The sequence below is a fragment of the Hylaeus anthracinus genome, unplaced genomic scaffold (genome assembly GCF_026225885.1).
Source record: "Hylaeus anthracinus isolate JK02 unplaced genomic scaffold, UHH_iyHylAnth1.0_haploid 2, whole genome shotgun sequence".
NCBI classification, from domain to species: Eukaryota; Metazoa; Arthropoda; class Insecta; order Hymenoptera; family Colletidae; genus Hylaeus; species Hylaeus anthracinus.
The window spans coordinates 1,256,055-1,268,391 of record NW_026534838.1 but is presented as its reverse complement, the minus strand read 5'-3'; the positions used below and the strand labels follow the sequence as shown (position 1 = coordinate 1,268,391).

Sequence of the window (12,337 nt, the reverse complement as noted above, 5' to 3'; positions counted from 1 at the left end):
CGGTGTTCCCATTTAAATGTTGCAACTCTACGGTAGAATCACTGTTTGTTTACTATTGGCCAATTCTCCCTCTGCTGCCACTACATCTCTCTTCAACGCCACCAGTTTGCCTGCCAACCATCTACTGAAAGATTTCTAGGTGTTCAGCCCTCAATTAGACCGCACTAATCTTGAAACATGATCGATTGAAGCTTTGAGAATTTTCGTTGGAGCGCAGGATTGTTTTGAGTACCCGCACAGGGGAAAGTGTACAAACGATACCACGAGATATTCTTATTTATTTTGTTATACTGTACTGATTACTGTTACTGAGATTGTAGACCTCGTCCAGAGACGACGTTAAATGGGTGGACACTATCGACGATGACTTTCGACGATCCACGTTGACGTGGAGGTTAGGTTGAAAGTCGAAGTTGGAGAGATATAGATCGCTGATTTTCAGTTAACTCAATATGAGCAGTATTACTCATCGAACGGCGAGTCCAAATGGGATACCAAACGAGGCACCGATTTCGTTGGAGATTGGAAATTGTATTTGACAATCAGTAGCGTAATGAGATGATGACTTCAGTCAGACTTGATTCGTGGACGTTCATTTTCCTCGAGATTCGGCCGTTTTTATTCCAACTAAATTGACTGATCATTTCGAAGGAATGCATATTATTTGTTGCAAATTATTATACGTGTTACCGTGAAAGTGGACGTTTCAGCAACAAAAAGAACGTGTACAATCGTTAGATTACCTTTACTGAGACCCCACGTTCACGGTGATAATTTGTTACAGTTTGTGATTCCAAGAAAAGTTTTCTTATTCTCGTTCGAGAAAGAGTGTATTTCCAATCGTACCGTCGTGTATCTGTGTAAAAGTTTTACTAGTAACGAGATATATGTAAAATAACATTGTATAGCTTGTTAAGATTGTACAGCTTCTAGTATACTCTCGACTTCGTTTCGTGTGGAAGGTACAACTTTACACTGAAAACGCGCATATCACCACTGAATGTGGTCAATCGTAGATTGAGAACATTCGTTTTGAACTTTTTCTTGATTACGCTATCGACGTTACTGTCCGATAACGGTATTATCGAGGCCGTTGTTGTGCATATCGACGCGTTAAAATAAGAGAATTATTAATTGAACTAAATGGATTATGTATGTATCGTCGCGTTACGGGAGCCGTGTGAATCGTTGCACGTAACATCAACAAAAACAAAGTATCACCTTCAATCCGAATTTCTCTATACACGGTGACGAGTTTATTGAAAAGAAGTGCTTGCCAAATTAAACTATAACAGTACTCGAATAATTAAGAGGGTTGTGTACTTTTAAGCACACGTGATTCACTTAAAAAATGTAAAATAACCTTCTATATTTTTCCCTTGTCAGATAATATAATACTATTTGTTACAAAGATTCGATCAGCTCAGAAAAAATACTCTTTTTCTTATAACAATTTATTTAACTATAGAAAAGACAATAGGACATCATTTCTGTTGTTACTTTCCAAATTAAAGACTCATAGATGTGCAATATATTTTTATATTCGACTCTGACTTTGTTTAATTTATATTATTTAATGAAATCACAACTTCCAGATGTGCATAGCTTTACTACGTTTGCACGTTGAGTCTCGAGAGAAAGAACATGGCGCGAGGACCACGTGCAGCGTGTTCAGAAAGATTTTCTGCAAATGTTTTACGCGAGGAATTTATCAAATACGTCAGCGAGCCACTTTTCGACAACCGACGTGTATATCTTGAGGTGTAGTCGAGTCAAACTCAATTGGCTGCTCGAGGTCATCGTACAGTAACCCCCCACCACGTTGTCCAGCACTCGCTCCGCCCCCAAGGCGCGTTACGTGTCTCTCCCGCGCAGACGCGTCACGCCAGCTTTCAGCGGCTGGTTGAATTTGATTCAATTACAGTCGTATTTTTAAGTTACTATTTACCTTGTATAAATATCCGCGACGAAGAAGAATTACCTATTGTAAATACGAAGCGTGTCGCTTCGTAAACCATGCATGAACTTTAATATTAATAAATTCACCAACTGCGAATGAATTTGCTGTTAAAATGGAAAAACGATTAAATGGTCCGTGGATGAATAAATATATTCGTCGATGATGGAATTGTTTATGCAATCTGTGCAAACGATTCTGATTATATTACCACAGGAGCACGCGAGCAATTGTAGTCTACCAATCAGGAAACTCGCCTGAAATACTTTTACGTGTCAGGAATAAAGTACCTGATTATGAAGTTCCGATTTCGTTATTAATCGTTTAAATAATACAAGTAAGATTCATTTACGGATGCGAAATATAAGAAGTGGAATAATTATATACTATTGTCTCTGACAATAAGGATATAAAATATCTTGATAACTTGTGTTCATATGTATGGGGCTCTTATTAAAAGAACATTTTTATTCTGATGATTTCGGAACGAGGAACAAATTACTTTGGTGGAGCTTGCCGTGGTTACAATCAGTACTATAATAAAATTAAAAGTAATCATTGTTCTATCGGCTGTGTATTCGAGATTTCTTCGAAAATAATTCTACGTGGCATTAAAAATGTCAGTCTAGATCTGTGTGTAATTAACGTAATTCCTTCGTAACTTCAAATACGGGGCAATCATGATAACACAAACATCTTTTATTCTTCTAATACAACACTAGGCGCCATGATTACTTCAGCGCACGATGAACTTAGAAACTAGTGGCGCCACTAGTTCGCGCGCTCCCCGTGCGCTGAAATAATCATGGCGCCCACTTTTACTCTAATCACACCTGTCACTGATATAAAGGACAATCTCTTTCCCAAATTAACAATTGCAATCACGTGCCAATTTGTTTTCAATTAACGAAACGATTGAAACTGTAGAAATACTCAAAGTTTTCGCATATCCTAAAACGTATCAATCATTTTAAGATTCGTATAACCACATAGAAGAATATTTTCTAGTCGAGTGTGTATGAAAGTTACATTTGAAGTACGACGTTAAGTGTTTATATTGCAACGGATGCATTTGGTGAATTTCTCGGTTAATTCTAAATACAACTTTCACTCAATCTTCCATAAAACGTAAGGAATCAATATAGAAATAATTTCTGTATAATCTTGTCGGTAACAGTGGATATAAATTTTACTGACTGTATAGCTATAGTATATTTAGAAACGACCCCTATAGTAGATGGATAAAACTCTTCAGTTTGGTTGCTTTGATGTCTTTTTTAATTCATATTTTTAAAATGTGGTGAAGAATTATTATAATCTATTAAATTCTCTTAAATTCTTATTTTAATAATTATTAAAGGATTATCATGTCTTGTGGAATTTATTGCACATTGTGGTATTGTGTTACTGTAGACTTTTCTTTATTATTTAAACAATAATACACGTATACATATAGTATATAACAATTTAGACTGTTCCAAATAACCATTCCAGTTGTTAATAAATCTTGACGAGCAAGGAAGAGTTACATGTAAATGTATAATTGCAAATATATAAATACATAAAGTTAATCATGTCTGTAAACTAGAAGTCAGAAGACTTGGTGTCACTATGTTGCATAAATGGAGTAGAAAAACAATATTGTCGATAATTAAAAATTCTCAAACTATTCGTAAGTCGTTGGCTAGAGTACTAAGATTAGAATGTAACTATTGAAGGAATCTATTTCATATACAACCATAAATTAGGTACTTACAGAGTAGAGAAAGAGAGCTTTTACTTGTAACATATCTGCCAATTTTAAACCATTCGTTCATATTGCGTTCGAAACATTTCTTTGCAACGTTGAAACTAAATAAACAAACAATATTTTTGAGAAAACCTATATACTAAAACATTGCATTTAATTTGTGTCAGGATTCTTTTATATATGTAGATTATGAGAGGTATTTCAAAATGTAAAGTTTGTTGATAATTTAATTATCTTTTTTTTGTTAATTCTGTAAATTTAGCACTGTTGATTTTATATACCGAAACGATGTCTTTTTCAATTTAAATAAAATACAAATTTTTCACTTGGCATTCGAATCAAGAAAAGTTAAAATAAAAGTGTTACTGCTAAATGATCTTTAAAAATATATTATTAGGGAGAAGTTGTACAAATTTAATAAAGGGGAACGAAATGGAATCGTTTCGATTCGACGAAGAGGAATGTAAAATTCCCGAGCCGTCGAGGCAGGGGCACAGATGTCGAATAATTTTATCGCCGCGAACTCGCGAGAATTGCATTACTCGCCCTGACGAATTTCCGGTAGCTTGCTGACGTACAAAAGTTTCAGAGGCAATCAAAACTTGCGGGAATACGTGATCTGTACTGTAACAAAAACACCTGACGCAGCTCAGACCCTTCCGTACATGTGCGCCGACAAAGTAGGCCATGTTTAAAGTTACAGTCAATTATTTTTGAGCGAATGCAAAAATGCTAAATCGACATGAATGTTAATCAACACACAGGCTTGCTCAGCTGTCTTTCCATCACGTCTAAAGACAATCAAACGAATTTCTTTCTTCGATTTTTCTTTAAATTTCAGATGAATTCTTCTTGGATAAAGAAATTGTTGTTAGGGATGCCTTGACAAATTTGAACAAATTTATCTACCTCGTGCCCTTGACGTCTATATTTTGAAAATATTTAGAATGTTTGAAATATTTGGAATAGTGGGAATGACACTCTGATAGTTTAATAAATTATGTAATATTATCCTTTGATTTCTTTGCAATAAGCTTGATAATCTCATGGCTGTAGAGTCACAACAGAAAACAACATTATATTGTACAAAGATTTAAATTACTTGTCTTACTTGTAGAGCATACGTATCTTAAGGAAAGCCAGAATGATGTGATATTAATTCATTTCTAAAGACACTGTACTCGATCTAGTCAATTTTTAAATAGTAGCCCAGAAGTGAGTGCCACGTTCAAGCGCACGGCGAGCGTAGGAATTATCGGCGCCACTTTGCCACGTATTTTCCGTGCTCGCTTCATGCTGAAATGATCATGCTGTCCCCGAAGTACCACTGCGCCTCTGTTGCGTCACTGAGTGTCCCTCCGGGGCCACTGAACATCCGCGTGACACTACTGCGCCTTTGGGTCTCTCTGAGGTGCCACTGGGTGTCCGTGAGGCGCCATTGGGACTCCCTGAAACGCCACTGCGCCTCTGTTAAATAGTAGTAGTCTAGTAGTGAGCGTCACGTTTCAGCGCACGGCGAGAGTATGATCTATCGGCGCCACTGTGCCATGTATTTTCCGTGCTCGCCTCACGCTGAAATGTCCAGACTATCCAATGCGAGTTTTATTTCCTCCATTAACAATGAAAGCAAAAATATACTGAAGAGTAATTGAATACTAAGAGTAACTGAATATCAAACTTTAATAACTGTTAATGAAAGGTGCAATAGGACACCCTACAGGGAAATTAAATTAGAGTTCAATGCAAATATCAAACACTAAGCGAAGAATATTTCACATTACTCGCTAATTATATACTTTAACGCAATACAACATTTCGCAGTAACTTTGAAAATTTCCGAGCACTGATTTATTACAAATTAAACTCTCTTACAAATCAACTCTCCTAGAAATTAAACTCTCTACTACGCATTCCCAACTCATCCGTTTCAAAGGGTTTGCCCCATTTTGCACTGAATCGTGCACCCTTTTTTTTGCCGTACTCACAACTATGATCGTTCGCGATTATTTATGAATAAGCATCGACGAAAAGAATTCCCTTCAGACGTTTACGTTACGCATCGTTAAATCTTGAAACACTCCGTTGCGGCTCCGAGCCTCGCGAGAAAGTCCGACCAGATACGGCCGGGCACAAAAGGTACAAACGGATACACGTTTCGCTTGGCCAAAAAGAAATTGCAAAACACCGCGGCGAGTGAATAGGGCAGCGGTGCACACGTGCATTGGAGCGCGCGCGGCGCGGAAAAGCTGAAACACGTGATTCACTTTTAATGTTTCGAATCGCTGGTAACTTCAGAATATTTCATCGAGATGGTGTTTCAATTTGGGTCGTTGAGTTTCCAGGGATTTTACCAGCGGCATTCACGGGAACCGAACAAATCGCGTTCCGTTTGATAGCGCGAGGTTGATGGAAAGGGGGAAGTTATGTTTGGTTTAAACTTCAGCGAGACCGTTTCTAACGAAACAGGATGCGCGCGATTTTATTTTTGAACGTTTCGTATGTTAAGATAGCGCAGTTTTTAAGGTAACGAGGAAACGGATAATCATTGGGTGTTTATGCAAATTCATGTTTTTAGAGGTACGGAAATATAATTGAAACTTGAGGTGAGAGTTGTTTTTTTATAGGCCACAAATATCGGTTTTTTATGGCAATGTTTGAAGTTCATTCAGAGAAAGAGTATTACATATTGAAATATGCAACTTACGGGAAAATTTTTTTTATTTTCTTAATTTTTTGGGTATTTTTTAGCATCCCTCAAAAGAGGCTTCCTGATAAATTTTGAGATGTTTTTGGTCACTGGTTCAAAAAATACAGAATTTTTAAACTGCTCCTTGTTGGTTTTATGCTCAAGACTTTCTTAATAGTGGTCGAAATTCGAAAAGAACAAAAAAATGTGGAAATTAATCTATAATAAGTAAAGAAAAAGTGTATAGTGCGAAAAATCCGTACTGATAATAATTGATAGTAAGACAAAAATTTTTTAATTTCTAAAAATCGAAAAAAAAATAGTAATTATGGAAGGCCCACCACCGGACCGGGCTTAAAAGTTGCAAGATGGATAGAAGTTTAAACTAGAAAATCTTCAAGAAAACTTAAAATTCAAAAATCTCCATTAAAAACACTTTAAATATTTTTTTCTTATTTTTCTCTGTAAAGGCTATATAAAACGAAAGTTTTGAAAACAAAACAATTGAATTTCGACCATTATCAAGAAAGTTATGAGTATAAAACCAAAAAAGAGCGTTTCTTTTTTTAAAAGTTCGATATTTGTTGAACCAGTGATCACAATTTACCAGGAAGCCTCTTTCCAGGAGTACTAAAAAATCCAAAAAAAATTAAGAAAATCAAAAAAATAATTTTTAAACATATGTTATGTATGAATATGTATGAATTTTTATGAAATTTTACAATGCATAATGATTAGACTGTGTATTATTTAAAAATAGATTGTAATATACAATTGACCACCCTGATCATTGGTTGTGTCGTGTTTATGTAAAATAAAAAACAAAAGGAGAGATTAATGTACATGAATGTAATTTTCACCTATACCACTATGAACAATTTAAATTTACATTTAACAAAATGGTGACTCTCATTTAAAAAAAAAACGACTCCTCCCTTAAATGAAAGTATATCTTCTAAACTGTATAGCATGTACATTAATATTTTATATTTTGTTGGATTTGTGCACGTCCATATTTTCATTTGTCATAAATGCATAAACATCTACAGACTACCAACGTATACTTAACGGAATACTTATTTTTCGTGCACTAAAAGTTGCATAAGACATGTATTTGAAATCTCTAATAACGATAACTATAGTCAGGGTAAGAGTTTAAGATTTGCGAATGTGTGGGTGCATCTGCGAACGTATGAGCTCGTGTTTGTGAGGTACAATGACGTTCCTTTAGAATAGTTAACGTAAGCAGAACAATATCGATCACAAATCATCAGCTGGTTGTGAGTAAATGTTAACTAAATATCCACCATTAGATACCTAAACGAATGGTGTCGACGATTAAATTATGTGCTTTTCGCCAGAGCGAAAGTTATGATAATTTCCGTTACGCAATTTGCAGGGCAAATTGTTAAATAAAACAAAATAATAACACAGAGACAACATATTCGCTGTAATTATACGTAGCCTAAGGTAAACATTTCAATTTATTTATTGATATTCCCTGTCCAAGTAACTGGATCATAATTTTATGCTTTCTGTAATTTCCCAAAACGCACGGTATTTACTATTCGATATCGCGCGCAGCATAATGTTATCGTAATTCAAAACTGTAAAACAGTGCTCGGAATTAATTGCACGTTGCAGACCGATTCCTGAGGCACCGCCTACTGTAACCCCCACTACCGCTCTAGGCTCGATGGTCGAGCCCCCGATTGCGGCCGTGACGCATCCGTGTGGTTAAAAATTTCCTTGCGCTGTCAGTATTTTTTATTTTCACAGCTAATTGAAATCATTAATATTATGTTTAGGTCTATATAAATCTTTTATATGTGTATATAATAACAATAATGTATGATAGAATAATTGCAATTTTGTCAGTAACTTTTATATACCATCTTCATATATGTGTTATACCATTCCTTGTAGAATCGTGCAGACGACCAAGAAGATCAAATGAAAATTAATACGTTTATAATTTTGATTTCAATTTTCTTGCCATATATTATTATCGATCTTATTAGTGTTTCATGGAATAGGCCTATAGAGGAAACCACTTTAAAGAAAATGCGTAATAATGCATTAATAATAGTAACTCTTGGATGATATGAAAAGCTATTGATAAAATTGCCATTATTATATCATAATTTATTATTATTATATGTATATATAATTTATAGCTTTAACGTAATATTAATAACTTTAATTATCTGTGAAAATTAAAAGTACTGACAGCGCAAGGAAATTTTTAATCACGCGGATGGAACCAGACATATCTATCGTTGGACGTCCCTGAGACATGCGTCACGCCCGCGATTGCGGCTCAGTCGTCGAGCCTAGAGTGGTAGTGGGGGTACAGTGGGCGGTGTCTCAGGTATCGGCTCGAAATGTGAAACTAATTCCGAGCACTGCTGTAAAATATAGTGCACGCATTAACGTTTCAATTTTCACTGTTACCAATATGATTTTCATCTGAATTATTAAACATCGTATCAAATGAATTTTATTTCCGTGTAGGAAATATTACAGTTTCAATCAAATTTAAAAATATGTGAGGATATCGTTTGCAGTGAATTATTTTTACGGTGCGATTGCAAATGTAAAGTACGATCCAGTTACTAGCATTTAATTTAGTTACAATATTCTGTGAAATATTATTATAAACCATAACTGAATATTTTTTACGATTTCTGTGTAGTAACAATTTTCGAATGTTGCAGTGGAACCTTGATAATTTCGGAAAAACAAGGCTCGAAAATTCCTACAATGAGGAATATTAAAATAACAGTTTTTATATTTTCCAATTTATTCCACCAAATAATTTATTAAATCCAGTAAGAGAAAAATTTAATTACTCGAATTGAATTAATTAATCAATATAAACGTAACGAATGGGATATTTATTGAGGTTCTACTGCCGACGTTGAACCCAGCGCAAGGAACGGATTTAACATATCTCTATCTTCGATTTCTCCGCTGTTTCGACATTTCTCTCTTAAGTCTCTCGAAAATTAATAATAAAACTCGATGTAAGCGTCAATGACTACTGCGACTGTGAAAAGTGGCTCGTAAAGTTGAATCAAAGAAAGAAATAAAAAAAAAATAAAGTGATAGTAATCTTCCTTAACGTGTATTTGTAAACTCCCTTGTTATACTGTGTGTTATCTTTGATTCAATCAAGAACTTCAATGTTGCATATGTTTGTAAGCTGAGAAGCGAATAGGGTCGCGAGCAGATTACTTTCCTTCAAGAATCAATGAAAAAATAAAAATGAAAGGCCAACGTCTATTCAAATATGAATTTGAAGACTATACCTTAATCGTTAATGCTGTCTATTGTCTATCAAACATTTTATATCTTCGATCTGTATACATTAAATAGAAAATATTCTTCTGTAACCTGTCACTGTAATTTTATTATAATTATCCATTAATCAAACTCTTTGCGTCGACGGTTTCAGGATCGATGTTATGGTGCTGTCTCTCAAGATGTCTCGTTACTTTTCGTCATGCTAATTGGAATTAAAATAAGTTCGATTTTCCGTACGCCTTTGGAATTTTCATTTTGGTATTTCGCTTCCCTTTCACAGGAATCAACGGATGAGAGTAAAATGCTGTGAAGGTAAGGAAACACGTAATTGTAGGGTATTAACATGTTAATAGTACCATTTTTATTAATAGCAGTAATTTATAGTAATTGTTCCATTGATTCAATTTAGACGTTTGTTTAGTATAAAATTGTATATTGATGTAGGGTATTAACATGTTAATAGTGCCATTTTTATTAATAGCAGTGATTTATAGTAATTGTTCCATTAATTCAATTTACACGTTTCGTTAGTATAAAATTAATGTAGTGTATTAACATATTGTTAACGGTGTAATTTTTGTTAATAATAGTAATTTAAAGTAGCTTTTTTCATCAATTTAATGTAGGTGTTTGTTTAGTATACAATTTTAATCATTGGAATGAATGTATGTAATAAACTAAAAGTAATTTTAATCCGGCTTTGTTAAAAACGAACTACAAAAGTGTTACGACAATGGAAGAAACATATTTGATATTAGGGTGGTTCTTAATCGTGCGATTTTCGAATTTTAATGTTCCTATGTTCTTTAATTCTTTGAAATAACTAGAAGGAAATTTTTTAAAAATATTAACCCTCTATCTCAATTCTCAGCACTTAAGAGACCTTTTTGCATTCGGATTTTTATATTTTAAGAATGAAATAACTGAAACATCATGAAATGGTATATCCTTAAAGGAAATTGAATGCCCGCCAAAAAAAGACTCTTGCAGAAATCTCGTAAGTCTAACCAGTACAAAGTTATGGCGTGATAAAGTACAATTATAAAAATTTAAAAAAACAAATGAGATTGCTCCCACCAAAATAAACCCTTTTCCCTATCAAAACCAAGATGATCGCTCTCCTGACGATCGAGACATCTTCCTAGCGGTATCCAAGTCCACCAAACAGACAAACACCAACACGCAACCTTTCTCGCCATCTGTAAATTGCTCCAAAAGACGAAGGTATTGTTACACCGCCTCGGATTCGTGTTCCAACGAACCTTACACTCGGTATCATCCCCTGGCGGTATCATAATTGCAAACGTCAACCTGAAAACCGTCCAAGACAAACGAAAAGAAGAAGAAACAGATTTCCTTCGCGCTCGCGTTTAAACGAGTCCGACAACAATGGAGGCGGATGGTCGGATCTTTGAAGAGAGCCCGTCGGATTATTGCGCGTCTGTCCTTTCTACCTCGTTCCATGCGAAACTGGTATCAACCGATGGTGACGCGTTGCTTTCAAACTTATTATAACAATCCATTTACCCGCGGCTAGGGGCTCACGGTATTTTCTCTTAACGATTTAGCGGTTTCCTGGCCGGGAGCGCTTTCGCGACAGGCCCCGGTTCTTTTCATCGCGAGCTCCGGAGGCATTATCCGCGCAACGAAAGTCGTAACCTCGACGTCATCTTTGAAATTGGTCGCCATTGATGCGTGGAAACAGTACTCGTGCTGAGGCATTAACGCTGAACAAAGTGATCATTTTCAAACGTTCGAATGTAGTTCTTATATGCAATATATGAAGGAAGGTTATGTTTCGTTCCGTGAAAATATCGATCGAATGATAGATGTATTCGACGTTTTTCGGGCGGCTTCGCGAGATATCGTGGCGCGCGTTGCCGTTTTGTTCGAGGCAAACGACTTAAGGGTCGCACAGATTATTCTGACGTGACGTGACGTGACGTGACGTGACGTGGAAACAGGCTATGTAGGCCCACGACAGCAATGCGAAATTGTCAGAAATAATGAATCCTTTGATAATTCTGAATTTATGGCTCTTCGGTTATTGAGGTCGAAACGGGTATTAGAGATTCTAAAAACCATTCAACGCTAGACTCGAAATACGTTAAATCTCAAAAATAACCTTTTCTCGTCCGCAGGCCAAACGTACGAACAAAATTTCAATGGTATGTTCCTTGCGACGAAACACTCTTTTTTTTTATAATGTCGAAGAGGTATCGCGGTAGGCGATGTTAACTACTTCAGACGTGTAGTTGTTCAGTTTGTCAACAACCAACCTAGCCGTGCGAGATTTAATAACGTTTAACGTTTAATAACGATATTAAACATTTTTTTACACTACAAATAAAGATCGTGAATAACAACAATAATACTAATAATTTTTCTTATTAAAATTCCTTAAGATCAGATTTAATAATTTTATTTATTATTTCAATATGTTTAATCATTTCAAGTACAAGAAAAATTATGTTTTTGTATTTAATATGCTGCATTTTATATCTAATCAAATGCATGAAAAGCTGACAAGAATGCAGTTTAAATAGAAATTATTTCATACTTTTCACTGCATTTTCTCATACTTTTATAACCAATTATATCTAGAGCTGTTCATATAAATTACTGGTCATATAATTTA

General features: G+C 35.1%; 1 protein-coding gene across 2 annotated transcripts in view; it reads left to right on the top strand.

Moving 5' to 3' along the window:
* Nucleotides 1-12,337, top strand: part of LOC128892938 (ras-specific guanine nucleotide-releasing factor 1-like) — a 163,230-nt gene that overhangs the window by 91,091 nt on the left and 59,802 nt on the right. Inside the window, exon 27 of one of the 2 annotated variants that reach the window (XM_054153601.1) lies at nt 1,596-1,727. The exons of the other annotated variant lie outside the window; for it this stretch is intronic. The gene's annotated coding sequence lies outside the window, so the exon portion shown is untranslated. Of the gene's footprint in view, nt 1-1,595; nt 1,728-12,337 lie in introns of those variants that run through there. 2 annotated transcript variants of the gene reach the window in all.